The following is a 27,288-nucleotide window of genomic DNA, read 5'->3' on the forward strand; positions in this document are numbered from 1 at the left end:
AGTTAACATCATTCTTACAACATTAGGAGATTTTAAGCAATTTTAGATCAATTAGTTGCTATCATAAAATCTGCTCTACACAATTAATAATTTAGTCATGTTAAGCATTATGTTGTTATCTATGTAAATTAGTCTTAGGCTTCCTGCAGAATAAAAGCTTTGTTGTATTTCTATTCTCCCTACAGGATTGATGTGTGTTGCGTGTATGAGCAGCTCTCAGTAACGTCTTCAAGGCCTCAGATTCTATCAGTCTGCCCTCTCCTCCCTCCTCCATCCACACTGACGTTGCTGCTGTCTCTTGTACATGACAAGCTTGGTCCTTTCTTGAGGCCACTGCCCTTACTCTCCCCTCTACCTAGTGGAGTTTTCCCCTAAATATCCATGCGGTTTGCTGATATCTACTGAAACACCACATTATCAGACAGGCCCTCCTATAATAATAACCTTCTCTAAAATGCTTAATATTTATCCAGTCTTGTTTTTGTCCTGAATAGTTTTCACCATGCAGCATATCATGTGTTTATTATCTGTTTACTCTGTGTTTCTCCCAGATAGAGTGAGAACTCCAAGAGGACAGGAAACTCACTTGTTACTGCTCTATCATTTGTGCCTAGAACAGTGACCTGCATGCTACTGTAGCCATGGAATGAATATGTGTTGAATAAATGAATGGTTGATAAAGAATAAATAAATTAATGCACTTAATGTTTCCAAGATTTCATCAATTTATCCTGAATCTACGTTTAACTGTAGAGTTAAACAACTTTGGCCTCACTGTTGATGGACACAATGATACAAGATTTGTAGTCTAGCTACAAAGTAGTCGTTGTAGTGTTAGTTGCTCAGTCGTGTCTGACTCTTTGTGAACCCATAGGCTGTAGCTCACCAGTCTCCTCTGTCCGTGGGACTCTCCAAGCCAGAATACTGGAGTGGATTGCCACTCCCTTCTCCAGAGGATCTTCCCGATCCAGGTATTAAACCCAGGTCTCCTGCATTGCAGACAGATTCTTTACCATCTGAGCTATAGGGAAGTCCCAGTTCAAAGTAGCAAAGGTGAAAAATTCAGTTTCATTGCTTTTATTTCTTTGACCATTATTACTTTATATTATCAACGTAGATACCTTGTCACTAAGAACTGTAGTGCAAAACATGATACACAACTTTGATTCCTCTCCAGAATTCTATGTCTGTTTCTAATCATAGTTGCTGATCATTTCCTGGGTCACATCATAAACGCAATTAGTGGTTTATTTTTCAAAATAACTCAGATTAAATCTCTGGATTCAATTAACCACTGAATCCTGATACTGGTAGTAACTCACTCAAACTTTTTATGCAAGACATTTTAGTATTATCTGTAAAATAACTAGCAAGAAAATCATATTAAATTCATTTTGCTAATATAGCATGGCACAGAGAATTGGAGAATATGATAGAATTGTGAGTAGTCTAACTGAAATGGATTTGAGAAGCTTAAAAGTTACCAAATTTTCCCAGTAATAAGTAGGCTTCATATTATACAAGCAGAGCTTTCGATAACACTGACCAATGAATAGACATAACAAAACAAAGTCATAACTAGAGAACAACCATGTGGTTGCCAGAGGAGAGATGGCAAGGGGAGGAGAGAAATGGGTGAGGGAGATTAAAAGCTATAAGTTTCCAGTTGCAAAATAAATGAGTAATGGGTATGAAATGTACAGTGGGGAGAATAATCAATAATTATGCAATATCTTTGTATGGTGACAGATGGTAACTTTCACTTATTGTGATGATCATTTTGAAATGTATAGAAATATCAAATCACTATGTTATGCAATTGGAACTAGCATAGAGTTATAGGTAAATTATACTTCAAAAACAAACAAGGAAACATAAAAAAAAAGATTAGGTTTGCGGTTACCAGTTTTGGGGTAGTGGGATTGGATGAAGGCAGCTGAAAGGTACAAACTTCCAGTTATAACATACACCAGTACTAGGGATGCAATGTACAACACTAAAAATATAATTAACACCGTGTGTGTGTACTGTGTGCTCAATCGTGCCCTACTCTTTGTGACCTCATGGACTGCAGCCTGCCAGGCTCCCCAGGGAAATCTATGGAATTTTTTCCAGGCAAGAATACTGGAGCAGGTTGTCATTTCCTACTTCAGGGGATATTCCTGCCCCAGTGATCGAATCCTTGTCTCTTATATTCCTGCATTGGCAGGTGGATTCTTTACCACTGGGCCACCTGGGAGGCCATAATTAACATTGTTATATATTATATATGAATGCTGTCAAGAAAATAAATCCTGAGTTCTCATCACAAGGAAAAAAATTGTTTCCTATTTCTTTAATTTTGAATCTATATGACATGATGACTGTTCATTAAACTTATTGTGAACAAGTTCATTTCATGGTATGTGTAAGTCAAATCATTATGCTATATATCTTAAGCTTTTATAGTGCTATACGTCAATTACATCTCAATTAAAGTGGAAGAAATAATACTGACCATGTCTTTGCCTCTATATAGAAACAAAATCTAGCTGTATTTTACATCAACTCTTTCATTTTAAAATGATTGTAGTAATAGCACACAGAAATAGTTGAAATCAAGTAAAACCACTTTATCTTCATTTACATTTTTCATTTGTTTTCTTCTTAAATAAGATTCATAAAAAATAAAAAAATATTATCTCTATGGTGCAGAAATAAAAATGCTATTAAATATATCATTATAGTTCTTGTGCATTAAAAACATTTTGCAAGCATAGAATTTTATAGCTTAAGTGTAAATGAATCAGAACAGCTGAAGGCAGGTTTTTCTTCCAGTGTTTACTAATAAAGGAACATAATAATAGGTAAGATGTGTGTTCAGTTGCTCAGTTGTGTCCGACTCTGTGATCTCATGGACTGTATCCTGCCAGGCTCCTTTGTCCAGGGGGATTCTCCAGGCAAGAAAACTGGAGTGGGCTGCCTTGCCCTCCTCCAGAGAATCTTCCCAACCCAGGGATTGAACCCAGGTCTCCCACATTGCAGGCAGATTCTTTGCCATCTGAACCACAAGGGAAGGCCTCCTTGGCCTTGCTACTCCTGGAGTGAGTAGCATACCCCTTCTCCAGGGGATCTTCCTCACCCAGGGATCAAACTGAGGTATATCCCTCAGTGTAGGCAGATTCTTTACCAGCGTTACCTTACCAGATTCTTTAACTCAGCATTAGCTTCCCTGAGTTACCAGAGAAGCTCAGGAAGTGTAAGTAAGATACTTATTCATAATTTGAGTAGGTATTTCCATTATATTTGGAAACACAAATACACATAGTTAGTCTACTTTTCAGCAGAAGATAAATTGTCAAGTAAGTCCTTTATTTATGTATTTATTTTTTCTTGGCCACAGTGTGCCATGAGGACCTTAGCTCCCTGAACAGGGATTGAATCTGTGCCCTCTTCAGGAACCCTGGACCACCAGGGAAGTCCCCAAATAAGTCATTTTCTATGGCTAAAGTAATTCATAAAATTTCTCATAAAACATTCAGTTTGAAACTAAGGAATCACCTTCATTAGAAATCTCTTTTCATGGAGTTGGTCTTAGCCTCTTAAACATAATGATGCCTTCACAATAAAACTGTATTTGATAGTTAGCTAGTGGACTCCTATTTCAGGTAATATTTAATATGAGGAAGTTTACCTCCACTTATTACAGTGGCAGGTTTAATTCACAGCTAGTATTAACTGCATTTAGGTATTTCATCCTCATTTTAAAAATTGTCAGCAATAATTGTATTGAGAGTGTTAATTAATATTTTAGGCTTATATATCCTCTCCAGTCCATTTATCTTCTAAAATAAATTTCCACTTTTTCTGCCTTTTGTTATGGTTGAAAATAATACTGGAAATTTTACTGTGTGTAGTTAGGGAAAATGTTCACCAAGCAGTCATAATTCACAGAGCACCATTCTCCCCACCCTCGCAACTCCGAGCCCAGAAGCATGTACTGTATTTCCTTGCTTAGCTATCTAATCAACAGCTCTAATGCATGTGAGCTCAGCATCAATTGATATTTTCTATAAACTATAAGGATATTAAAAAGAGTACACTTCATCAACAGTTATTAAAATTAGGAATTTCAGAGTCTTGGAAGTTACAAGGTCAATTTCTCGCCAAAGTTCAAATATTATTTCCATTATCACGTATTGCCTCCCTTCTTAAACCTATAGGTTTGATAAGTATAGTGTTGGAAATAAAATAATTAGTAGGGATTCAAGAACTAAACATATTTCCTGATTTTTCTTTTTTACCTTTCTACTTTTAAAGTAACTAGCAGCTCTTTAACTAGGAATAGTTATGGATGGAATGTAGGTAATTTTTTATTAAAATAAAATCTTGAACTCTAGCTGAAACATGTCTAAATAAGTCCAATGTCCAAAGAATACCTTGTCCCTCCTCCTGCTTCTTTGTTTTCCTGGAATATTCAACACTATTAAAGAAGGGGCCAGTTTATAGTCCCGATTTCAGAAGTCGTAAACTAGAAAGTAAAAAATAAACTCTAATGCTAGTTAACTTGGAAACAGAGCCATTTAGAGAAAGAATGAAAAATTCTGACCCCCAAATTATGAAATTAATATTTGCTATTTTTCCTTCAGATAATACAATTATAGATTATTAAAATTAAGGGTTTCAAAATTTTTCTACTTTGACTTTTTACTTTTGTAAGTGAAGAAATTATTATTTTTTTCTTTCTTCATAGCTGTTATTCAAAAAATTTATTGAACGTGTAATATATGTGTGCTATGGTCTGAATGTTTGTGCTCCCTCAAAAGTGATATGTTGAAAGCCTAGCAACAAATGTGACAGTATCAGCAAGGAGAGTCTTTGGAAGGTGACTAAGTTGTGAGGGTGGAGCCCTCATGAATGAGATTAGTGACCTTGTAATAGAGATCTCACAGAGCTCCCTAGCCCCTTCACCACCAGAGAATGTCAGAAATCACCTGACCTCTAGCCTCGCAAACAGTAAGAAATAAATTTCTGTTGTTTATAAGCCATTCAGCCTATCTTATTTTGTTGTAGTAGCCCAAACAAAGACAGTATGGGACACTCTCTTAAAGACTCTCTCTCTATCTATCTATATGTATGTATGTATATATGTTATATATATATATATAAAATAACATCCTCTTGTGGATGAATGTTTAGAAGGAAGCTGTGATGTTCAGCTTTTGAGTAAAATTGAATTGGTGCAGTGAAAATGTGTGCATTCTGACTTTTTGTATTTTTAAAAATAAGCTACTGTAACAATAAACTGTACAACATTTCTGAACATTTCTGTTTAAATTCAACAAGTTTGTTTTCTCCAGTGTTGTTGCCATTGGCCTTCTTTGTTTGGTTCTCTTTGCCCTGGGAATCCAATATTCTCTGAATCTAGGTGCCTTGCTCAGAATCCAGTCTTGCCTACCTCAAAGGCTCTATTCCTGTCAGACTTGCCTTGATTTTCTTCAGAGCTGATTAGACTAGATTGGAGGCCAGGAGACCAACTGGTAGTCTTCTGCAAAAAGCAAGGTACTAAATGGATGAAGGATTGAACTGAGTCAGTGATGAAGGTCAAAGAGAGGATGTTAAATGTTGTAGGTGTTAAGAAGAGAGAATGTGCTAAGCTTTCACCACTCCCTACCTGCAACATACACACACACACACACACACACACACACACACACACACACACACACGCACACATATCCCATGGCTGAGTCTTCAGGGGATTAAATAATCTCAACTGGATACCCATAGAGGAATCAAAAGAATGTATCATCACTTTGCTGGCCTACTGTATACCCTGTAAATTGGCATCTTTAGGAATTAGTAATCTATAGCTACTCCTAATGGCAATAAAACATTTAAAATGGGTTCTTGTCCACAAAAACAGTGAATAAGTCCTTTAAGAATAGTTTAAAGACCCCAGCTAACACTCTCTTTTCTCCCTCTGTCAGAATTCATGAGTCACTCAGAAAGCCTGCAGTAAATATTTTTAAAAAGAATAATACATTTAAATAATTAGGGGACTTGAATGGATTTTGAATTAGCAGTTATAATTATAACCAGCTTGCAGTATAACCAAGTGCTTACAAGGTAGCACAAAGGAGACACTTTCCCAAGGGTCTAAATGGACAGCTATTCAGAAATGTGTGAAATGGTGATGATTCTAGTCTTGTCCGCTCCCTGCAGATGGTATTAAATGCCTGTGCAGTACTTAAGGAGAGCATAAAGAGATATAACCCTTTAAACAGATATCAGTGTGTGAGTGGGTGCTAGACAATTACACATTTACAAGTAAAATGAATCTGTCTGCCACTTATTTGATACCATTTGCAGGGATATCAAAAGTGATGCCATTATCCCACAGATGACTTGTTCTGGGCATTGTATCATTTATGTAAAAGAGATGGCACATCTCCCTCAACAGCATGTCTGGTAGGTGTGGATAGCTTTCAGCCAACCAAAGTTTTACAGTAAATTTCAGATTGTCTGCATGAAAAGGACTTGTGTCTCTTGGCAGCCACAATAGAGGCATCTGCTGCTTTGTTTAAGTCTGCCTTTTCCTTCTTCCTTTCTACTTTTTTTTTTTTTTGTAATCACCATGGTAAGTCTCAATTAACCAATCATAAATATTATGGCTGTTATGGATATGATTATGATTACTTAGGAGTTGTCCCAATGGTCTGTAAATTGGTGATCTTGTTGATTTGATAGTCTGTATCTGTGTAGCAAATTTCATTTTAGCCCTCACTGACAGAGCCAAACAAGGTTCAGTGTAGCTATAGCAGCATTTCTAACTAATTAGAGTGGGACTTAGGAAGAACTTACAATATACTTGTGTTTACAAAGGAAACTTTAGGGCTTAATATTATTATTATTATCAATATTATATATCAAGTTTCAGCTCCAGAAGAACTAAAAAATATAACTCCCTCCAAAATATTCAATTCCCAGCTAGCTCAGTGAATTACCAAGAGATTTTTAGCTTTGGACCTGTACAGTCCAATGTTTAAAATAATAGGCATGTTAATTAAGTGCAGGATGTTAAAAATGGGTGGGAAGGAAATAACACTGTGTAACACAATGAGGATCAAGAGCTTTAGACTGCATTTGAAATGGTGCATCTTTTCCATAAAGATAAAATTTTACATAAGCAAAAGCTATATTTGAAAAGTAAAACATCTAAGATTTACATGATGATTCAGTCACAGTTGAGAAGCAAGATGCATGGAAAAGTCCTAATAGTAGTATAATATATTCACCATAAAAACTAATGTGACTGAGGTTCCATGTGGGAAAAAGAAGGAAGATAGTTATGATTTTGCTGCATGCAGTAATACTTGCTGACATTTATGAAGTACTTTCTAAGTGACAAGCACTATACTAAATAGTTTATATATTTTATGTTATTTAAAACTCTCAATTAAGGATATAGATATTCCAATTACCCCTTTTATCATTAAGGAAACTGAGGCAATGAGAGTAATGCTTAAAGTCATTACTAATCAGATCATATTTGGAATAATTGCATCTGTTTGGGAATAACAAAATGGAATAAAGTGGAAGATGAGTATGTCCAGAGAAGTGAGAGGATGAGAGTTAAATTTTTTTTTTAAAAAGTTCATCTCACTTTTTTATGAGTTATTATCTACCTCCTCTAATAGATGGTGAATTCATGAGCCCAGGGCCAGATGTGCTTGGTTTAAGGTTGTATTTCAAATGTCTAGCACAATCCTTGGCACAGAGTAGGTACTCAGTATATTAAAACTTTCTGGCAGACTTAATAAAGCCAAATGTCCTTGCACAGACAATACTTTGGGATCCAGGATAGCTGTCATGATATTATTTAAGCGATTTTCTGTGGAAGATTAGATTTGTTCTGCATGCTAATGGTAGGAAGGAAACAGAGGAGAAATTTGAATTAAAAATATTTTAACAGTGATTGTTGCCCAAAAAGAGTAGATAGAATGAGAAGCTGCTATTTCACTGTCACTGGATGTTCCAGCATAATCTGGGTATAACTTTTCAAGGGTAGTGAAAAACTATTTTAATGGTAATAGGTGTCTGAGGCATTTAAGGTCATTTATAGACTGAAATGGGGCTTCCCTGGTTAAGAATCTGCCTGCCATGCAGGAGAGCCTGGTTCAATTCCTGGGTAGGGAAGATCCCCTGGAGAAGGGATAGGCTACTCACTCCAGTATTCTTGGGCTTCCCCTGGAGGCTCAGATGGTAACAAATCCACCTGCAATGCAGGAGACCTGGGTTCAGTCCCTGGGTTGGGAAGATCCCATGGAGGAGGGCATGGCAAACCACTCCAGTATTTTTGCTTGGAGACTCCCCATGAACAGAGAAGCCTGGCAGGCTACAGTCCATGGGGTCACAGAGTTGGACACAACTGAGTGACTGAGCACAGCAAGCACAGCATAGACTGAAATTCCCTGCTTTTAGTTTGCATTCTAGAGAGGAAGGAAATATCTAAAGGCTTGTTGAATCTTTGAGGAACAGTTTGGTGGTATTTTGAGTTTGAATTAAGCAAGTATTTATTTGTAACAATGATATTAATAAAAAATCATTAATATAGCAAAATCATTTGGTAACAAAGTAATTAAAGCAGATCCTCCAATACAGTGGCATAAGTGAGTGGTTTATTTTTATGAGAATAATGTAAGAGGACTGTTCAGGAACTGTCAGATAAATATTAGTGTAATTACTAAAGAATTGCTAATTGCATATAATTAATGCCTAAGGCTATACATGTGAATCTGTGTGATTTTTATATGCATCATGCAAATTCTAAGTCAAATGAATACTCTTTTCCCTTCAGGTATGAAAGTGAAAGTGAAAGTTGTTCAGTTGTGTCTTACTCTTTGCAACCCAATGGACTATACAGTCCATGAAATTTTCCAGGCCAGAATACTGGAGTGGGTAGCCTTTCCCTTCTCTAGGGGATCTTCCCAACCCAGGAATCAAATCTAGATCTCCCACATTGCAGGAGTTTTCTTTACCAACTGAGCTATAAAGGAAGCCCTTTGCGACCCCGTGACCCCATAGACTGTAGCCTGTCAGCCTCCACTGCCCATGGAATTCTCCAGGCAAGAATACTGGAATGAGTCTTCTCCAGGGAATCTTCCCAACCCAGGGATCAAACCCAGGTATCCCGCATTGCAGGCAGATCCTTTACTGTCTGAGCCACCAGGAAAGCCCTCCCTCCAGGTACACATTACACAAACACAGACACAGATAAATCATTATATTCAACCAATACATTTTAGTATATCATATAGTTTAGATATTATGTCAAACATTTCTATTTTTATAAAATCAGTAGGAACTAAAGACCAAAATGAGATATGCATATGGAAATCTTCCTCGATAGGCAGCATTCCACATCTGGCAAAGAGAATTATGAGATACGTCTTTTTTAAACATAATGATTTGTGGAAAGTATTTGGTGCAGATTTCAAAAATAATAAGAGTAAACACTACAGTTCTAAGAATTCCAATATGTAACTTTTACTGTAAAGGATATGGGAAAATTTTAGTAAAGTTTGGAGAATCAGTCCTCAAGAATATAAAAATTGGACAACTGACTGATTATTTTGGGCTTATCAAAGTGGATTGACGCATTTGTAGAAAGATCCAAATAAAGAGAATAATAGTATACAATTTTAAATGTTCTGTATTGTATTTAATGCAGAAGTATTAAATGTCTATATGTCCAAGACTATATTCTACCTAAAATTTGCATTTTTCATACTTCCAACACAGTGTCATACAGATATTTGGTGTTATAAACTGTTAGACTCTTGTATAGCTATTTTTTCAGACACTGTAGTGATTACACAAAGTCACACACAAAAAATATTTATAAAGTTTCTTCAGCTATACTTTTACCGCCTATGGAAATTTAGGATTTTTTTCATCAAATATATATTAAGTGCTTGGACACTCTCAGAACTTTTGTAAATGCTGAAGACATGGAAAGGAATAAGTCATATTGTCCAGGCCTTTAAAGATTTTAAAGTCTTCTGGGAATTATAGACTGAGTATACTGCAATAAAAAAAACACTATAATAAATATTCAAATCAGTGCATCAGAATGTCCATAGAAGGAATAGTTTTCATTGACTGGTGAAGAATGCAATGGAGTTGGTTAGGAAGAATAAAGGTGATATTTGAATTTTATCTAAAACAATAAGCAGGAATTTACAAGGGAGATAAATATAAAAGCATAAACTGCTTAAATTGTTCAAAAAATGCAAGTAGCATGAACTTCCAAGAAGCATAGGAAACCTGGGTCACTATATTAGCATATAAGATGGCTAGAGCCAAATTGTGAATACACTCATAGGAGATGATGACTATAGATTTTAACCTGCAGAGCATTTAATGCAAGAATCAGAGGATTTTATTTAGAAGAACTTATAGTTCATCCAATTATTTTGAAAGCTGAGGTTGGTCATTCTAGAGAAGACCTAAAGTGGAGGAACTGTGGAAACAAATAAGCCAGAAATCAGCACTGTGATATAGTCTGGAAGTAAGTGATTATAAGAGATCAGCCGTGACTGTGGCCAAGCTTTTCAACAGTCATGTTCAATATGGTATGATGGTATTGAATCAGTTTAGCAAAGCAAAAGTAACATTTCCTGGAATTTTTTTCCTGTGCTGTTCCAGGTTAGCTTGGCCAGAGAGAAATTACATGAGATTTTAAAGCAACAAGCATTATGCTCTCAAAGTTAGAGCGAGGCACAAAGGACCATTTTTGCTCATGCATGTTGTCATTAATCTCCCCCTCTTCATATCTTGTTTATACCCTCTCCCTGGTCCCAAATCCCATGCTACATGTTTTAAGCTTCTGTTCAACTGGAACAAGTTTTAGAATCAATTCATTTTCTGGCGATCTATTGCTGAATAACAAGCCACCCCAATAATTAATGGCATAAAACAGCGGCCATGTTATCATATCCACAAGTTTGTGGTTCAGGAGTTTGGGCAGCACATAGTGGAGACAGCTTGTCTTTATACCATAAGGACTGGGACTCAGGTGGAGCAGCTCAAATGGCAGGCTATGGCTGGGATGGTTGAACTAGATCATACATCTTGGTTCTTGGTTCTTGGTTCTGGCTGCCATATAGATCCTACAGTTCTTCATGCCATCTTTGCTGGGGCCTGATATATTCAAGGGAAGCTTTTTATTCATTGTTTTAGTCCCTAGACTAGAAAGGATAGAAAAGCCAAAGCCTGCTTCTTTTTCTCTGGGCTTTTCTGTTGTCCATGCAGCATCTCCATGTGGACTTCCTCATTGTCTGGTGGTCTAATTACAGTCAGACCTAAAGCAAGCATTCAAAGGGACCTGGGTGGAAGTTGCAAAACTTCTAATGAACTAGCCATGAAAGTCCCAGAATATCATTTCCACTGTTTTTTTAGTCAAACTTAACTAAAGCTAGTAGAGGCTCAAGGAGGAACTCTGCATCTCAATGAGAGGAATAACAACAAAGATTCAACCATCTTTAATCAGCCATCTTTAATTACTTTTGGAGTAAACAAAAGTTATGCATAGGCAAAGGTAAACAAAAAATGAGGAATGACTGGGATTTACAAATACATTGAATAATTACCTCATTAATGGACAATGAGGTTAATGCTGGTCTCTGTGGGCTAAGCTTGAGATCTATCTAGCACTAAATTTTAGGTCAATGCATAGAGATCAAACACCAGTTGTCCACATGTTTAGATGCATAGAGATCAAGCACCTTCATTATTATCATGTATAAGACATAGGATGAGAGAGAAGGCAAGTTTAACTTCAAGGGAACCATTTAGGTATTCCTTGACATATATTTTTAAAAATTTACTGGAGTATAGTTGATTTACAAATTTATGATAGTTTCAGGTGTATAGCAAAGTGAATCAGCTATACATACATCCATTTTTTTTTTAAAGATTCTTTTCCCATAAAGGTCCTTAAAGAATACTGTGATAAGTTCCCTGAGCTATTCAGTATGTCCCTATTAGTCATCTATTTCATATGCTTTTTATTATAATCTTTTGAAATTAAGGCCAGACTTCTTGCTGAAGGCAGTTCCTACATGGAAAGAGGTCTGAATTCTAGTCACGTAGGTCTCTGTAGGATACATAAGCAAAAGATTGACTTGTGGATGTAAAGGCCATAGTCCCAGGCCATATGATAAAAATGAGAAACTCCTCTTCATCTGAACATTGAAAGGGATGGTGAGCATGGGTGGAGGGAATGCTGCTGCTGAAGCAACTCTGTGATATCCTCCCTTAGAACTGCTGGTTCCTGAAGATACAGCAGTTGTAAAAGTAAAATAGGATCACATATGAATCATCTATTTGAAATGAGGAATGCAGTGGAAGTCCATAAACCTGAGGGGAAATAGAGAAAAGGGGCTTGCTGCTGGAAAGAACAGAGATGGGATCAAAAGAAATCCAGGTTCTATTCCTTGCTTGACTTTCTGAGTCTTAACTTCCTACTCTATGAAATAAAGGGATCAACCAGAGATCACTAATAGCACTCTCAATTCTGAAAGTCCATAAATGGCTTGGGGAAATGTAAGAAGTCAATTCCTGGCTAACTTAAATGTGAATATAACACCAACACGACATGTGTCATGTATTCATATAATTGTATGACTTAGCTTATCTAGATGACCTTTACCTCTTCTCCTTTAAGCAATGATAAACCTGAGATTTTTCAGGAGCAATCTGATTTTTAAAATTTTAATTATGCCTCCCTACTATGTGGCTCAGTGATAAAGAATCCACCTGCCAATGCAGGAGCTGCAGGTTCAATCCTTGGATTGGGAAGTTCTCCTGGAGAGAAAAATGGCTTCCCACTCCAGTATTCTTGCCTGGAAAATCCCATGGATAGAGGAGCCTGGAGGGCTATAGTCCATGGATTCGCTAAGAGTCAGACATGACTTAATGTCTAAAGGACAACAATAACTATTCAGACCACATGTCTGAGAATTAAGTGTAAATTATACTCACTGTAAATAAACACATCTTTACCAAGATTCCACACTCAAAAGGGACAAGCTGCCAAGATAAGAATGTTTGTCTTTAGACAGTGGTATATGAGTGGTTGTGTTGTTGACCAATGCCGAAACAAAAACAGCAACAACAAAATTTTAAAAACAGAGAAAAAAGGAATCATGAGATAGGGCATGTGTTATCCTGCCCAGTTGCTTCAGTCATCTCCAACTCTTTGCAACCTCTTGGACTGTAGCCCATCAGGCCCCTCTGTCCATGGACTTCTCCAGGCAAGAATGCTGGAGTGGCTTGCCATTTCCTGCTCCAGGGGATCTGCCCGACCCAGGGACGGAACCCATGTCTCTTGTGTCTCCAAATTGGCAGGAGGATTCTTTATCACTAGCACCACCTAGGAAGCATATTAAATGCTAAATAGATAAATGACTTCCTACTAATAAATGACTGCTGCTAAGTCGCTTTAGTCGTGTCCAACTCTGTGCAACCCCATAGACGGCAGCCCACCAGGCTCCCCCGTCCCTGGGATTCTCCAGGCAAGAACACTGGAGTGGGTTGCCATTTCCTTCTCCAATGCACGAAAATGAAAAGTGAAAGTAAAGTCACTCAGTCGTGTCCGACTTCGCGACCCCATGGACTGCAGCCTACCAGGCTCCTCCGTCATGGGATTTTCCAGGCAAGAGTACTGGAGTGGGGTGCCATTGCCTTCTCCAAATAAATGACTATGAAAACTATATTTCAATTTATCAAAACCAGTGTATTTTGATTTCTGTAATGTTTATGGAAAGTATTACCTTGGCTTTTGGAAAATATTACAGAGTAAGATATTTCCTGGTTTGCTACATGCTGATAGTCTTTTTTTCCCTCCAAAATGTTGAATTATTTTCCAAAAGTTTATAGAATGGGAGTATTTAACTCAATGTCAATACATGTTTTATGTCAGTTTAACAGAAGCAAATAGTCTCAATTTTGAGATGGAAAAATACAAACAAGAGAGTGACTGCATGATTTTCCCATGTTCACTAACAAAAATTCTTGATGGGTAATACTATATCTTTTTTCACAAATGTTGACAAAACTATTCCTGAGAAGGTTTGATTATATATTCTAGAAAAAAACTGTCATATTTTAGCTGATAGAAATATGCATAGAAATCCTTCAGAATGCATGCTAATTTTTGCCCTTGTATGAGACCCGTAGCTGGTTTTCATAAGTTCTGCAATAAGAATGGTTTGGTAATAGTTCTGCTGCCATAGTAGAACTAAAATGAAATTCATCTTTTCCTGTTCGACTATCCAGGCATTTAATCCCAGTATAGTTGATGTTAAAGTAGACAAAGGGATGACCAGGACAGGGGAAAAAGAAAACATAATAACCACTGACTCTATGAAATGCCAGTATCACAAGGTATAGTATGAGACTTCAAAAGCAAATGATAAATGTATACCTTTGTCAAGTTCTTATGGGTATGGTCAAGGTCTCTCTGGTCATTTCTTTAAAAGACAGTTTTCTTTTCAGAGAGGCTGAAGAATCATCTTCTTTGGGGAATTTGAAGGAAAGGCTATTTTTAAGGCTGGTTATAGCAAAGCTTGCTCTGTACCTAAGAGGATGAGTTACACACATTTTCATTGTCTCATCTAGCCCTATAACATAATAATGTGACAATATGTGTAATTACATGCATGTAATGTGACAAGATCAGACGATTTTGTTATAGATAAAAAGGCATAGATTAATAGGCAATAGAACCTTATAAATTCTCAGGGACAATTGTTAAAGTCATAAAAGTAAAATGGAGAAATAATAATATAATTCTGTCAATAAATTTTACTCCTCAACAAGGTAACACAGATAACCATTCAGATAGGTCAAGACAAAGGATTATTCTTTTTGACTAAAATATGTTGTTCTCTGAATTAATAGAATTATTATCTCCCATTCCACTGTATTGTTGCTAAAACTAGAATAGATTTTCATGACATTTGAGGTTAAGATGAAAGAAACAGAAGACAAAAGAAAAATTAAGTATTTAAAAATTAAGTTTATCCCTGACCAAAATTTTTGTGATGATGGCATAAAATCCAAGACCATTTTCACCACCACTGCCTTCATCTGTGTCAAAGTCCCCTAAACTGTAACTTTCTTTTTTTATTGAAAATGAATATTGAAATTATAGAATAACTACTAATATTGGGACAGATGACTGACATGAAAAATTTCTGTTTTTGAGGTGCAAAAAGAATGTTCTAGGAGGTCTGAAATAAATGATTTGCTGAGACTCTGTGTACATGGGCACAATAGTCTTTTCAGCAGCAGACAGAAAAGCATGCCAGGCTCATAAATCTGAGGAAACACAAGGGGAAAAACACCTCAGAAAAAACAACCCCACCAAATCAAACAATGAACAATCTCTCTCTTACTTGGAACAGAAATGTAATATGGATGACAATAATATTACATGTAAAATGTGCATAAAAACCTGCTTCTAGCATAGGGAATTTCATTCCACTACAGATATTCTTTTGTCCATTCATTTTACTGTTGTAAAAATTGAAGTAATTCGAGACTTAACACTTTCAAAGTGTCCAAATAGCCAAGACTGAATTGTGTCAGTATTAAAAGCATAGATATTTTACATGAATAAATATACCAACATAGGAAATAGTGTCTCAGTGCCCTCCAGCCAAAGATAACCAACAATCGACCTATAGCTGAACAAGTTCCAATAAGGAAGATCACATACCATGGGGTACCATGAGGTGTCAGTAAGAGGGTTTCTGAGGACTTACCACAGGATTTGTGCTTTTGTTAGATGATGACTTGTAGGGGGATCTTCGAAGAAGCAGCAGTTCACTTTGAAGTGAATGATGTCAGGAAGCAGAGGTAATTCTATGATTGCATATCTAATTAATCTTGACTAAGGGGAAGGATGAAATGAAACAGGAGAGTGAAAAAGTTGGCTTAAAACTCAACATTCAAAAAACTAAGATCATGGCGTCTGGTCCCATCACTTCATGACAAATAGATGGGGAACAAGGGAAACAGTGAGAGACTATTTTGGGGGGCTCCACAATCACTGCAGACAGTGACTGCAGCCATGAAATTTAAAGACGCTTACTCCTTGGAAGAAAAGTTATGACCAACATAGACAGCATATTAAGAAACAGAGACATTACTTTGCCAACAAAGGTCCATCTAGTCAAAGCTATGGTTTTTCCAGTAGTCATATATGGATGCGAGGGTTGGACTATAAAGAAGGCTAAGCACTGAAGAATTGATGCTTTTGAACTGCGGTGTTGGAGAAGACTCTTGAGAGTCCCTTGGACTGCAAGGAGATCCAACCAGTCCATCCTAAAGGAGATCAGTCCTGAATATTCATTGGAAGGACTGATGCTGAAGCTGAACTCCAATACTTTGGCCACCTGATGCAAAGAACTGACTCTGGAAAAGACCCTGATGCTTGAAAAGATTGAAGGCAAAAGGAGTAGAGGGCAGCAGAGGATGAGATGGTTGGATGTCATCATTGACTCAATGGACGTGAATTTGAGCAAACTTCAGGAGATAGTGAAGGACAGGGAAATGTGGCATGCTTCAGACCATGGGGTTGCTAAGAGTCGAACATAATTTAGCAACTGAACAATAACCACAACAAAAGTACTGGCTGGGCTCTCATGATACTTGGAAGTGGAGAGTACTGTGTGTAGGAGGGGATGGGGGGTGTTTAAATAAAATCACAAAGTGGTCTCTTTTTGCGTCATTTCATTAATGTCTTAGAGTGGCCTTGGTTGGTGTTTTTGGTGTTCTGGGTCGTTTATAGGATTGAAAACATCTTGAACTAGCAGTCTTAAGTGCCAGACTAGTTCCTTGCTGTAAAGGGAGCTTTCTCATTCTCAGGTGTAATATTTAGTTAACCAAAAGGTAATAGATAAAAGTAGACTGAAAATCACACACACACATATTGACTGAATCATTAAATGGACTTTAGAAATAATTTTAAACACAGTACTTTATTTTATAGAGCCCTTATGAAGTATATGGGGCTTCCCTTGTAGCTCATCTCTCTCAGAATTTTCCACAGTTTATTGTGATCCACACAGTCAAAGGCTCTGGCAGAGTCAATAAAGCAGAAATAGATGTTTTTCTGGAACTCTCTTCCTTTTCAGACGATTCAGCGAATGTTGGTAATTTGATCTCTGGTTCCTCTGCCTTTTCTAAAACCAGCTTGAACATCTGGAAGTTCACGGTTCACGTATTGCTGAAGCCTGGCTTGGAGAATTTTGAGCATTACTTTACTAGCGTGTGTGATCAGTGCAATTGTGTGGTAGTTTGAGCATTCTTCGGCATTGCCTTTCTTTGGGATTAGAATGAAAGCTGCCCTTTTCCGTTCCTGTGGCCACTGCTGAGTTTTCCAAATTTGCTGGCATATTGAGTGCAGCACTGTCATAGCATCATCTTTCAGGATTTGAAATAGCTCAACTGGAATTCCATTACCTCCACTAGCTTTGTTCGTAGTGATGCTTCCTAAGGCCCACTTGACTTCACATTCCAGGATGTCTGGCTCTAGGTGAGTGATCACACCATCGTGATTATCTGGGTCATGAAGATCTTTTTTGTTCAGTTCTTCTGTGTTTTCTTGCCACCTCTTCTTAATATCTTCTGCTTCTGTTAGGTCCATACAATTTCTGTCCTTTATTGAGCCCATCTTTGCATGAAATGTTCCCTTGGTATCTCTAATTTTCTTGAAGTGATCTCTAGTCTTTCCCATTCTATTGTTTTCCTCTATTTCTTTACACTGATTACTGAGGAAGGCTTTCTTATATCCCCTTGCTAGTCTTTGGAACTCTGCATTCAAATGGGTATATCTTTCCTTTTCTCCTTTGCTTTTGGCTTCTGTCTTGTCAGAACTATTTGAAATGTCTCCTCAGAAAGTCATTTTGCTTTTTTGCATTTCTTTTTCCTGGGGATCGTCTTGATCCCTGTCTCCTGTACAATGTCACGAACCTTCATCCATAATTCATCAGACACTCTGTCTATCAGACCTAGTCCCTTTAATCTCTTTCTCACTTCCACTGTATAATCATAAGGGATTTGATTTAGGTCATACCTGAATGGTCTAGTGGTTTTCCCCACTTTCCTCAATTTAAGTCTGGATTTGGCAATAAGGAGTTCATGATCTGAGCCACAGTCAGCTCTGGTCTTGTTTTTGCTGACTGTATAAGGCTTCTCCATCTTTTGCTGCAAAGAATATAATGAATCTGCTTTCGGTGTTGACCATCTGGTGATGTCTATGTGTAGTCTTCTCTTGTGTTCTTGGAAGAGGGTGTTTGCCATGACCAGTGCATTCACTTGGAAGAACTCTATTAGCCTTTGCCCTGCCTCATTCTTTACTCCAAGGCTAAATTTGCCTGTTACTCCAGGTGTTTCTTGACTTCCTACTTTTGCATTACAGTCCCCTATAATGAAAAGGACATATTTTGGGGGTGTTAATTCTGGAAGGTCTTGTAGGTCTTCATAGAACTGCTCAATTTCAGCTTCTCCAGCATTACTGCTCAGGGCATAGACTTGGATTACTGTGATATTGAATGGTTTGCCTTGGAAATGAACAGAGTTCATTCTGTTGTTTTTGAGACTGCATCCAAGTACTGCATTTTGGACTCTTTTGTTGACTATGATGGCTACTCCATTTCTTCTAAGGGATTCTTGCCAACAGTAGTAGATACAATGGTCATCTGAGTTAAATTCACCCATTCCAGTCCATTTTAGTTTGCTGATTCCTAAAATGTCAATGTTCACTCTTTCCATCTCCTGTTTGACCACTTCTAATATGCCTTGATTCATGGACCTAACATTCCAGGTTCCTATGCAATATTGCTCTTTACAGCATCAAACCTTCCTTCCATCACCAGTCATATCCACAACTGAGTGTTGTTTTTGCTTTGGCTCTGTCTCTTCATTCTTTCTGGAATTATTTCTCCCCTGATCTCCAGTAGCATATTGGGCACCTACCAACCTGGGGAGTTCATCTTTCAGTGTCCTATATTTTTGCCTTTTCATACTGTTCATGAGGTTCTCAAGGCAGGAATACTGAAGTGGTTTGCCATTCCCTTCTCCAGTGGACCACATTTTGTTAGAACTCTCCACCCTGACCCGTCCGTCTTGCGCGGCCCTACACAGCATGGCTCATAGTTTCATTGAGTTAGACAAGGCTGTGGTCCGTGTGATTAGATTGGTTAGTTTTCTGTGATTGTGGTTTTCAGTCTGTCTTCCCTGTGATGGAGAAGGATAAGAGGCTTATGAAAGGTTCCTGATGAGATAGACTGACTGAGAGGCATATTGGGTCTTATTCTGATGGGCAGGACCATGCTCAGTAAATCTTTAATACAATTTTCTGTTGTGGAGCTGTGTTTTCTCCCTGCTATTTACCTGGGGCCAAACTATGGTGGAGGTAATGAAGATAATGGTGACCTCCCTCAAAAGATCCCATGCATGTACTGCTACAGTCTGTGCCCCTAACGCTGCAGCAGGCCACCACCGACCCATGCCTTTGCTGGAGACTCCCAGACACCCGCAAGCAAGTCTTCTGTGGGGGTCACTGTCCCTTTCTCCTGATTCCTGTTGCACAAGGTTCTATTGTGCCCTCCAAGAGTCTATTTCCCAGTACTATTCTGCCTTCCCCAATCACAATTAGAAAGTCACCTAATGATTATAAGACAGTCATCTAATTACTATTAGATAGGACACGACTGAAGCGACTTAGCAACAGCAGCAGCAGTAATCTAATCTAATAGTAATCATCATTCTGTGCTTCCAAACCACTCTGTGGCTGTCTATGATATTTATTTATCTGGTTTGAAATAAAAACAAAACTAAGGCCTGGGTCATGAGCCTGTATGCCTACTATAACTGCTGCTTCATTAGAGCCCATCTATCCACTCTGTCCTGTATATGCCAATATTCATACTTATTTATTAGCAATTACAGATACACAGATGACACTACCCTTATGGCAGAAAGTAAAGAAGAACTAAAGAGGCTCTTGATGAAAGTGAAAGAGGACGGTGAAAAAGTTGGCTTAAAACTCAGCATTCAGACTACTAAGATCATGGCATCTGGTCCCATCACTTCATAACAAATAGATGGGGAAACAATGGAAACAGTGAGAGACTTTATTTTGGGGGGCTCCAAAATCACTGCAGATGGTGACTTCACCCATGAATTAAAAGACGCTTGCTCCTTGGACGAAAAGTTATGACCAGTATAGACAGTATATTAAAAAGCAGAGACATTACTTTACCAAATAAGGTCCATCTAGTCAAAACTATGGTTTTTCCAGTAGTCACCTATGGATGTGAGATTTGGACTATAAAGAAAGCTGAGCACTGAAGAATTGATGCTTTTGAACTGTGATTTTGGAGAAGACTCTTGAGAGTCTCTTGGACTGCAAGGAGATCCAACCAGTCCATCCTAAAGGAAATCAGTCCTGAATATTCATTGGAAGGACTGATGCTGAAGCTGAAACTCCAATACTTTGGCCACCTAATGTGAAGAACCGATTCATTTGAAAAGACCCAGATGCTGGGAAAGATTGAAAGCAAGAGGAGAAGGGGATGACAGAGGATGAGATGGTTAGATGGCATCACCAATGCAATAGACATGAGTTTGAGTAGGCTCCAGGAGTTGGTGATGGACAGGGAAGCCTGGTGTGCTGCAGTCCATGGGGTCACAAAGAGTCAGACATGACTGAAGTGACTTACTGTGGCCACAGTCTCTAATAGCATGATGGATAATGCAGTGTCATGAGTAAAAACCGATGCTGAAGCTGAAATTCCAATATTTGGCCACCTGATGCAAAGAACTGACTCACTGGAAAAGACCCTGTTGCTGAGAAAGATTGAAGGCAGGAGGAGAAGGGGATGACTGAAGATGAGATGGTTGGATGGCATCACTGACTCGATGGACATGAGTTTGAGCAAACTCTGGGAGTTGATGATGGACAGGTAAGCCTGGTGTGCTGCAGTCCATGGGGTCACAAAGAGTCGGACATGGCTGAGCAACTGAACTGAACTGGAGCAAAGATGAAATAGGCATTAAACAAACAGAGTTAGACAGAATAAGAGACACAGATGCATGGAACAATTTTATGGACTCTGAGGGAGAAGGTGAGGGTGGGACGTTCTGGGAGAATAGCATTGAAACATGTATATTATCATATGTGAAACAGAACACCATTCCATGTTCGATGCGTGAGACAAGGGCTCAGGGCCGGGGCAATGGGATGACCCAGAGGGATGGGATGGGGAGGGAGGTGGGTGGGGGGTCCAGGAAGGGGAACACATGTAAACCCATGGCTGATTCATGTCAATGTATGGCAAAAACTATTACAATATTGTAAAGTAATTAGCCCCCAACTAAAATAAATAAATTTATAAAATAAAAAAAAAAAAGAAAAAGTAGATGCAAGAGGAATATATATGGTTTAAATACAAATAGGTTCTATAAAGCCATGGAGTCATTAGTAATCATACTGCTGCTACTTTTTTCTCACAATATGAGATAAGAAATTAGCCAGGAATGTCACATTTGACAAAAAGAGCCCAAAGGGGCCTCTTAATTTGAACAAGAGGAGATGGTACCTGGACCCTGTAGAGATTCTTTCCATGCACTTATTGGACAATAAACCAACTCAGAACTAATTATGCTGTACTTATTATTCTAAATTTTCACTGATAAATTATCATATCTCACATAGGCCCATGGATTCAATAACACACTTTTTCTTTTTCTCATTAAACTTTTTTTTAATGGGTCTCAAATTCTGTGACAGATTTTTGGTCAAGTTGCTCATTTAAAAGTACTGATTCTAAAAACTAATAACTTAAACTGCCACACACAAAACATATGGTCCACAAAACATTCTCCTTTCCTTCTGAAGGTTTTATGATGCATTGTGATCATTAACCAGTCTTTTACTGTTAAACTTAAATGGCCAATTGAGACAAACAGTTCTGAAACCATTCTTCCACCACTGATTAAGACTGGGCTGGCAGGTATTGGGAATAATATTCATTTAGCCTTCTGAGCTTTCTGGGCAGACTTGGTGACCTTGCCAGCTCCAGCTGTCCACTGCTTTGATGGCACCCACAGTGACTGTCTGTCTCATGTCACACACAGTAAAATGGCCCAGGGGGGGATAGTTAGAGACCCTCTCGACACACATGGGTTTGCCAAGAACCATATCAATGATGGCAGCATCACCAGATTTCAAGAATTTAGGGCCATCTTTCAGCTTTTTGCCAGAATGACGATCAATCTTACCCTTCAGCTCAGCAAATTTGCAAGCAATGTGAGCAGTGTGACAGTCCAGCACAGGTGCATATCCAGCACTGATTTGACCTGGATGGTTCAAAATAATCACCTGAGCTGTGAAGCCAGCTGCTTCCATTGGTGGGCCATTTTTGCTGTCACCACCCACATTGCCACAATGAACATCTTTGACAGGCACGTTCTTGACATTGAAGCCCAGATTGTCCCCAGGAAGGGCTTCACTCAATGCTTCATGGTACGTTTCTACAGACTTCACTTCAGTTGTACATTGACTGGAGCAAAGATGACCACCATGCCAGGTTTGAGAACACCAATCTCCACTCGACCCACAGGGACAGTACCAATATCACAAATTTTATAGACATTCTGGAGTGGCAAACACAAGGGTTTGTCAGTTGGGTGAATTGGTGGCAGGATACAACCCAGAGCTTCAAGCAGGATGATTCCACTGGCATTGTGATTCTTACAGGTGACTTTCCATCCCTTGAACCATGGCATGTTAGCACTTGGCTCCAGCATGTTGTCACCATTCCAGCCAGAAATTGGCACAAATGCTACCGTGTTGGGGTTGTAGCCAATTTTCTTAATGTAGGTGCTGACTTCCTTAACAATTTCCTCATATCTCTTCCGGCTCTAGAGTAGCTCAGTGGAATCCATTTTGTTAACTTCAACAATTAGCTGTTTCACACCCAGAGTGTAAGCCAGAAGGGCATGCTCATGGGTCTGCCCGTTCTTGGAGATACCGGCTTCAAAGGCACCAACACCAGCAGCAACAATCATGACGGCACAGTCAGCCTGGGATGTGTCTTTAATCATGTTTTTGATGAAATCTCTGGGTCCTGGGGCATCAATGATAGTAACATAGTACTTGCTGTCCTCAAATTTCCACAGGGAGATATCAATGGTGATTCCATGCTCACGTTCAGCTTTCAGTTTGCCCAAGACCCAGGTATACTTGAAGGAGCCCTTTCCCATCTCGGCAGCCTCCTTCTCGAACTTTTCAATTGTTCTCTTGCCGATCCCGCCACATTCGGAGATCAGATGGCTAGTCGTGGTAGACTTCCCTGAATTACATGCCCAGTGACAACGATGTTGTTGTGGGTTTTCCTTTTCCATTTTTGCTTAGGTTTAACAGTGGTTTTCATGACACCTGTATCCTGGCGGCAAACCCGTTAACAAAAAGCTCAATAACACACTTTTAGCCAAATTGTTTAAATAGATAAGGGCCCCACAAAAATATTTCCATGGGTCTTTTTTTTTCCCAACAGTGACTATGACTAGAATTCATTCACATGGACACACCTAATTACAAGGGTGAGTGGAAATGCAGTTTTTAAAGTACTAAGTCAAGCAAGAATGGAAAGTATTTGTGTGGAGTGTGTATGTGTGCACGGCTAGCAATTCTGTTACTGAGAGTTAGATGATGAATATGAACATGTAAGTTATCGAGTATGTTACAGTGTAAAATGTGCTTTAAAGAAAAAGTTGAAATGAGAGATGGGGGTGTCTAATCTATGTTAGACTCTTAATAATGCTTAATAGTGGGAGTAAAGCTATGTTCATCATAAGACTAGTTTTGATCTTATTTTGCCTATAATGGATTACTTTCTTATCTTCATATAAACTTGTGTCTATAATGAATTATTCTCTTCTTTGCTTACTTAATTTCAATTCATTGTTTAGAGTCCAGGACAATTAGTATTTATTCAGTCAAGCTCTATTTTCTCACTGATTGTTCCCTCTGTTTTTCTGAGCACTTTTGTTATGCTTTAACTATTCTGCCTACCTAATTCTATACTGCATCACAATGAATAGTGCATATTTCTTGAAGACAGGATTCATCACTTACTTTTTAATCTTTGAATCCCATAATGCTTACTGTTGACTTAAGTTTAGGAAGTCCTCTACAAATGTTTACTGGATTGACTTTTAGACCTATTCACCTTGAAAATGTTGGGCTTCCCAGGTGGTGCTAGTGGTAAAGAACCTGCCTGCCAATACAAGAGAAATAAGAGATGTGGGTTCAATCCCTGGGTCCAGAAGATCCCCTGGAGGAGGACACAGCCACTCACTCCAGTATTCTTGTCTGGAGAACCCATGGACGGAGGAGGAGCCTGGCGGGCTACAGTCCATAGGGTCACACAGAGTCACATACGACTGAAGCAACCTAGGACAGCACAGCACAGCACCTTGGAAAGGCAGCAAAGGCTCAGCTGTTAGTAAGCAATTGTGTCTTAGGGAAATTCATACAACTGAGTTTTGGATGTTTTGTTGTAAAGATATAAATTGTTTAGGGTGAACTAATTTGAAATATTTCTTAATTGCCAACTACCATGGAGTTAGCCAAGAAAAATTAATTTTTAATCCTGTGTTTTTCAGAGGCCTTTGCATTTAGGATTAACTGAATATAAAAAAAGAAAGCCATAGAGAAAGAATACAGCAATTTTTTTATAGACATTTTTCTGATGCTTAGTACATAATGGTGTATTATCAGCCTGGCCCATTACTTTAAATCACTAAACAGCCTTTAACATTTTAATAAAATAAAATGTCCCTGTCTATCTACAAATGAATTGCTGGGGACTTTATAAGGCACTTGAATTCTGATTTAGGAAAATTGATTTCAAAATGCCAAAATGATCACAGATCTTATAAAAATGAGCCTATCTTGTGAACAAGGAAGAAATTTCAGGTAAATAACTGGAAAACTCATTTTCAAAACCTTTTGCCAGGACTGAATATAGAAGTTGTGACAGAGGCTTGAGGACCATGAGACAGCTAGAAATTCTGACTCTTTCCTTTTTCCTCAGCTTTCCCTATTAACTACAACTGGTGAAAGGGAAGGGGCATTAGCACTTAATCTGTATTCCTGATGTCACAGGACACATAGTAGCTGACCCAGAGAGTGATGTTCCCCAAGATGGGACCTCAGTTTCAAAATTAATGGCAAACTGGTCCACATTGGAAATTTCTTGGTAAGTCACCAAAATTCGCTCAGATGCTGCAAATTGCACTTCGACTCCAAGTGTTGGAGGGTTTACTTGGAGCAATACACACAAGCCCTTTAATCCTGAAACAGGACTTCTCTGAAATATTTTACAGGGTATCCAGTAGGATTTGGCCCATTGGTGAACTTAGACCACAGTTAACAGGAGCACCATCCTTTCTTTGACTAACTTTTGCATTTATTATATTTTATTCAAATTGTTATTATATTATTAATCTATTTGCCTTAAAGGGGGAAAGCATTGAAGTATTACCACTCTATTCCTTTGTGTGATGGAGACTAGGAATGCTTTTTCCTTCTATCATCTCATCCTTAAATTATTGGCTATAGTATAACTACAACATGGACCCTGATGCCAATGTTCTCTATTAATTGGGAAGCCTACAATGCTCCATATTCATTAAAATGTTTGATATTCCAAATAGCAGTCAGTACTGAGTCTCACAGATAACTTCCAAGCTCAGCCCCTTCATTATCTCTGTTTAACATTTGGTTTCTCAGCTTGGTGCTATGTGCCTGGCATTTGTTTCTTTCCTTTTATAGCTATATGAAGTTTGTATGCATACCCAGAGACCTGCTAGCAGCAGACCTATTTTGAAAGAGCAATAAAGTAAATAAATTCACTTTGATTTTTTTATACCATATTCAATGTGCCATCTTAAGGTTGTTAGAAGAAGCAAAATCACAGACAGATACATCTTTCGAATTTCATGTTTATGAAATATGAAGACTGTGGCTTAGGGGGAGTGGTAAAATAGGTGGAGAGGTGGGACCTGATAAAGGAGAAGGCTGTTTAAGAAAGTAGGGCTGGGGCTTCCTTGGTGGCTCAAGAGTAAAGAATCTGCCTGCCAATGAAGGAGACACGGGTTTAGGTTTGATCTCTGATCCAGATAGATAACACATGCCATGAAGCAACTAAGGCCCTGCACCATAACTATTGAGCCTGTGCTCTAGAGCCTGGAGCTGCAACTGTTGAAGCCCATTCATCCTAGAGCCTGTGCTCCACAACAAGAGAAGCCATGCAATGAGAAACCTGCGCGCGGCAGCGAGAGAATAGCCCCCATTTGCCACAACTAGAGAAAAGCCAACATAGCAACAAAGACTCAGCACAGCCAAAAATAAATAAATAAATACAATTATAATAAAAAAATTAAGTAGGACTGGAGAAAGACTTGGAGAAGACACTGGGCAGCTGGTGAATGAAAGAAGGGTGTGACTTCTACGGCAGCAGTGGACTAGAGGAGGGCAAGTTTACCTACAAAATCTCTGTGTTACACCTGAGCTAACAAGGAAATGTAATGTTTGAAGCTACATTTACTGAGCTAAAAGAGAAAAAAATAGAACAGAGACAAAAATCTTTGACTTAGATACTCCCCCTTTTTTTAGTTGGAACAAGATCAAAATATTACAAAGAGCAGAAATATTTACAGTAAAAAATATCAATAACTTGACTTAATGGAGATTTAAGTGCATATTTGCATTGCATAGATTAACAAAGTTTATAGTCACTTTCCAGAAAAAAAAAAATCATAATCTGGATCAGATAGTTTATTTTGCCATACATGCTATATTAATTTTCAAATATATATTTTTTGTGTGTGATTGTTACTAAAAACTGGCTTAAAAGTGCAGCATCATTCACTATCTAATAAAAATATTGCCCCTCACTACATGGTTACTTTTCAATGATATTTTGCTAGAAAATTGTATCTACAAGTGTACATCTGAAAGAGATGGTTAATTCAATTGCATCTGTTTCAGACTGTGGACCATTTTGTCTGGAACTTCCTAATAATGGACAAGTTTGAAATACTGTTCACTGTATTTCAATATTAATGTTAGTTAAAATATTTTGTTAAAATTGCAAGCCAGTTCTGTAGTATGGATTCATAGAAAAATTCCTTCTTATTTTCTATTTCCTCTTTCTGCTGCTG

General features: G+C 38.2%; 1 long non-coding RNA gene and 1 pseudogene across 2 annotated transcripts in view; both read right to left on the bottom strand.

Annotated features, from left to right (window-relative positions):
• The window catches only part of LOC145528695 (uncharacterized), a 686,972-nt gene that overhangs the window by 64,423 nt on the left and 595,261 nt on the right, over window positions 1-27,288 (bottom strand). The gene's annotated exons all lie outside the window — the stretch shown is intronic.
• Window positions 21,801-23,386, bottom strand: LOC145539493 (elongation factor 1-alpha 1 pseudogene; annotated as a pseudogene). Its single transcript, XR_014077863.1, has one exon. The product of XR_014077863.1 is annotated as an elongation factor 1-alpha 1 pseudogene (transcript).

Source organism: Giraffa tippelskirchi, chromosome 2 (assembly GCF_054371585.1).
Source record: "Giraffa tippelskirchi isolate mGirTip1 chromosome 2, T2T-mGirTip1v1.2.pri, whole genome shotgun sequence".
Classification (NCBI taxonomy): Eukaryota; Metazoa; Chordata; class Mammalia; order Artiodactyla; family Giraffidae; genus Giraffa; species Giraffa tippelskirchi.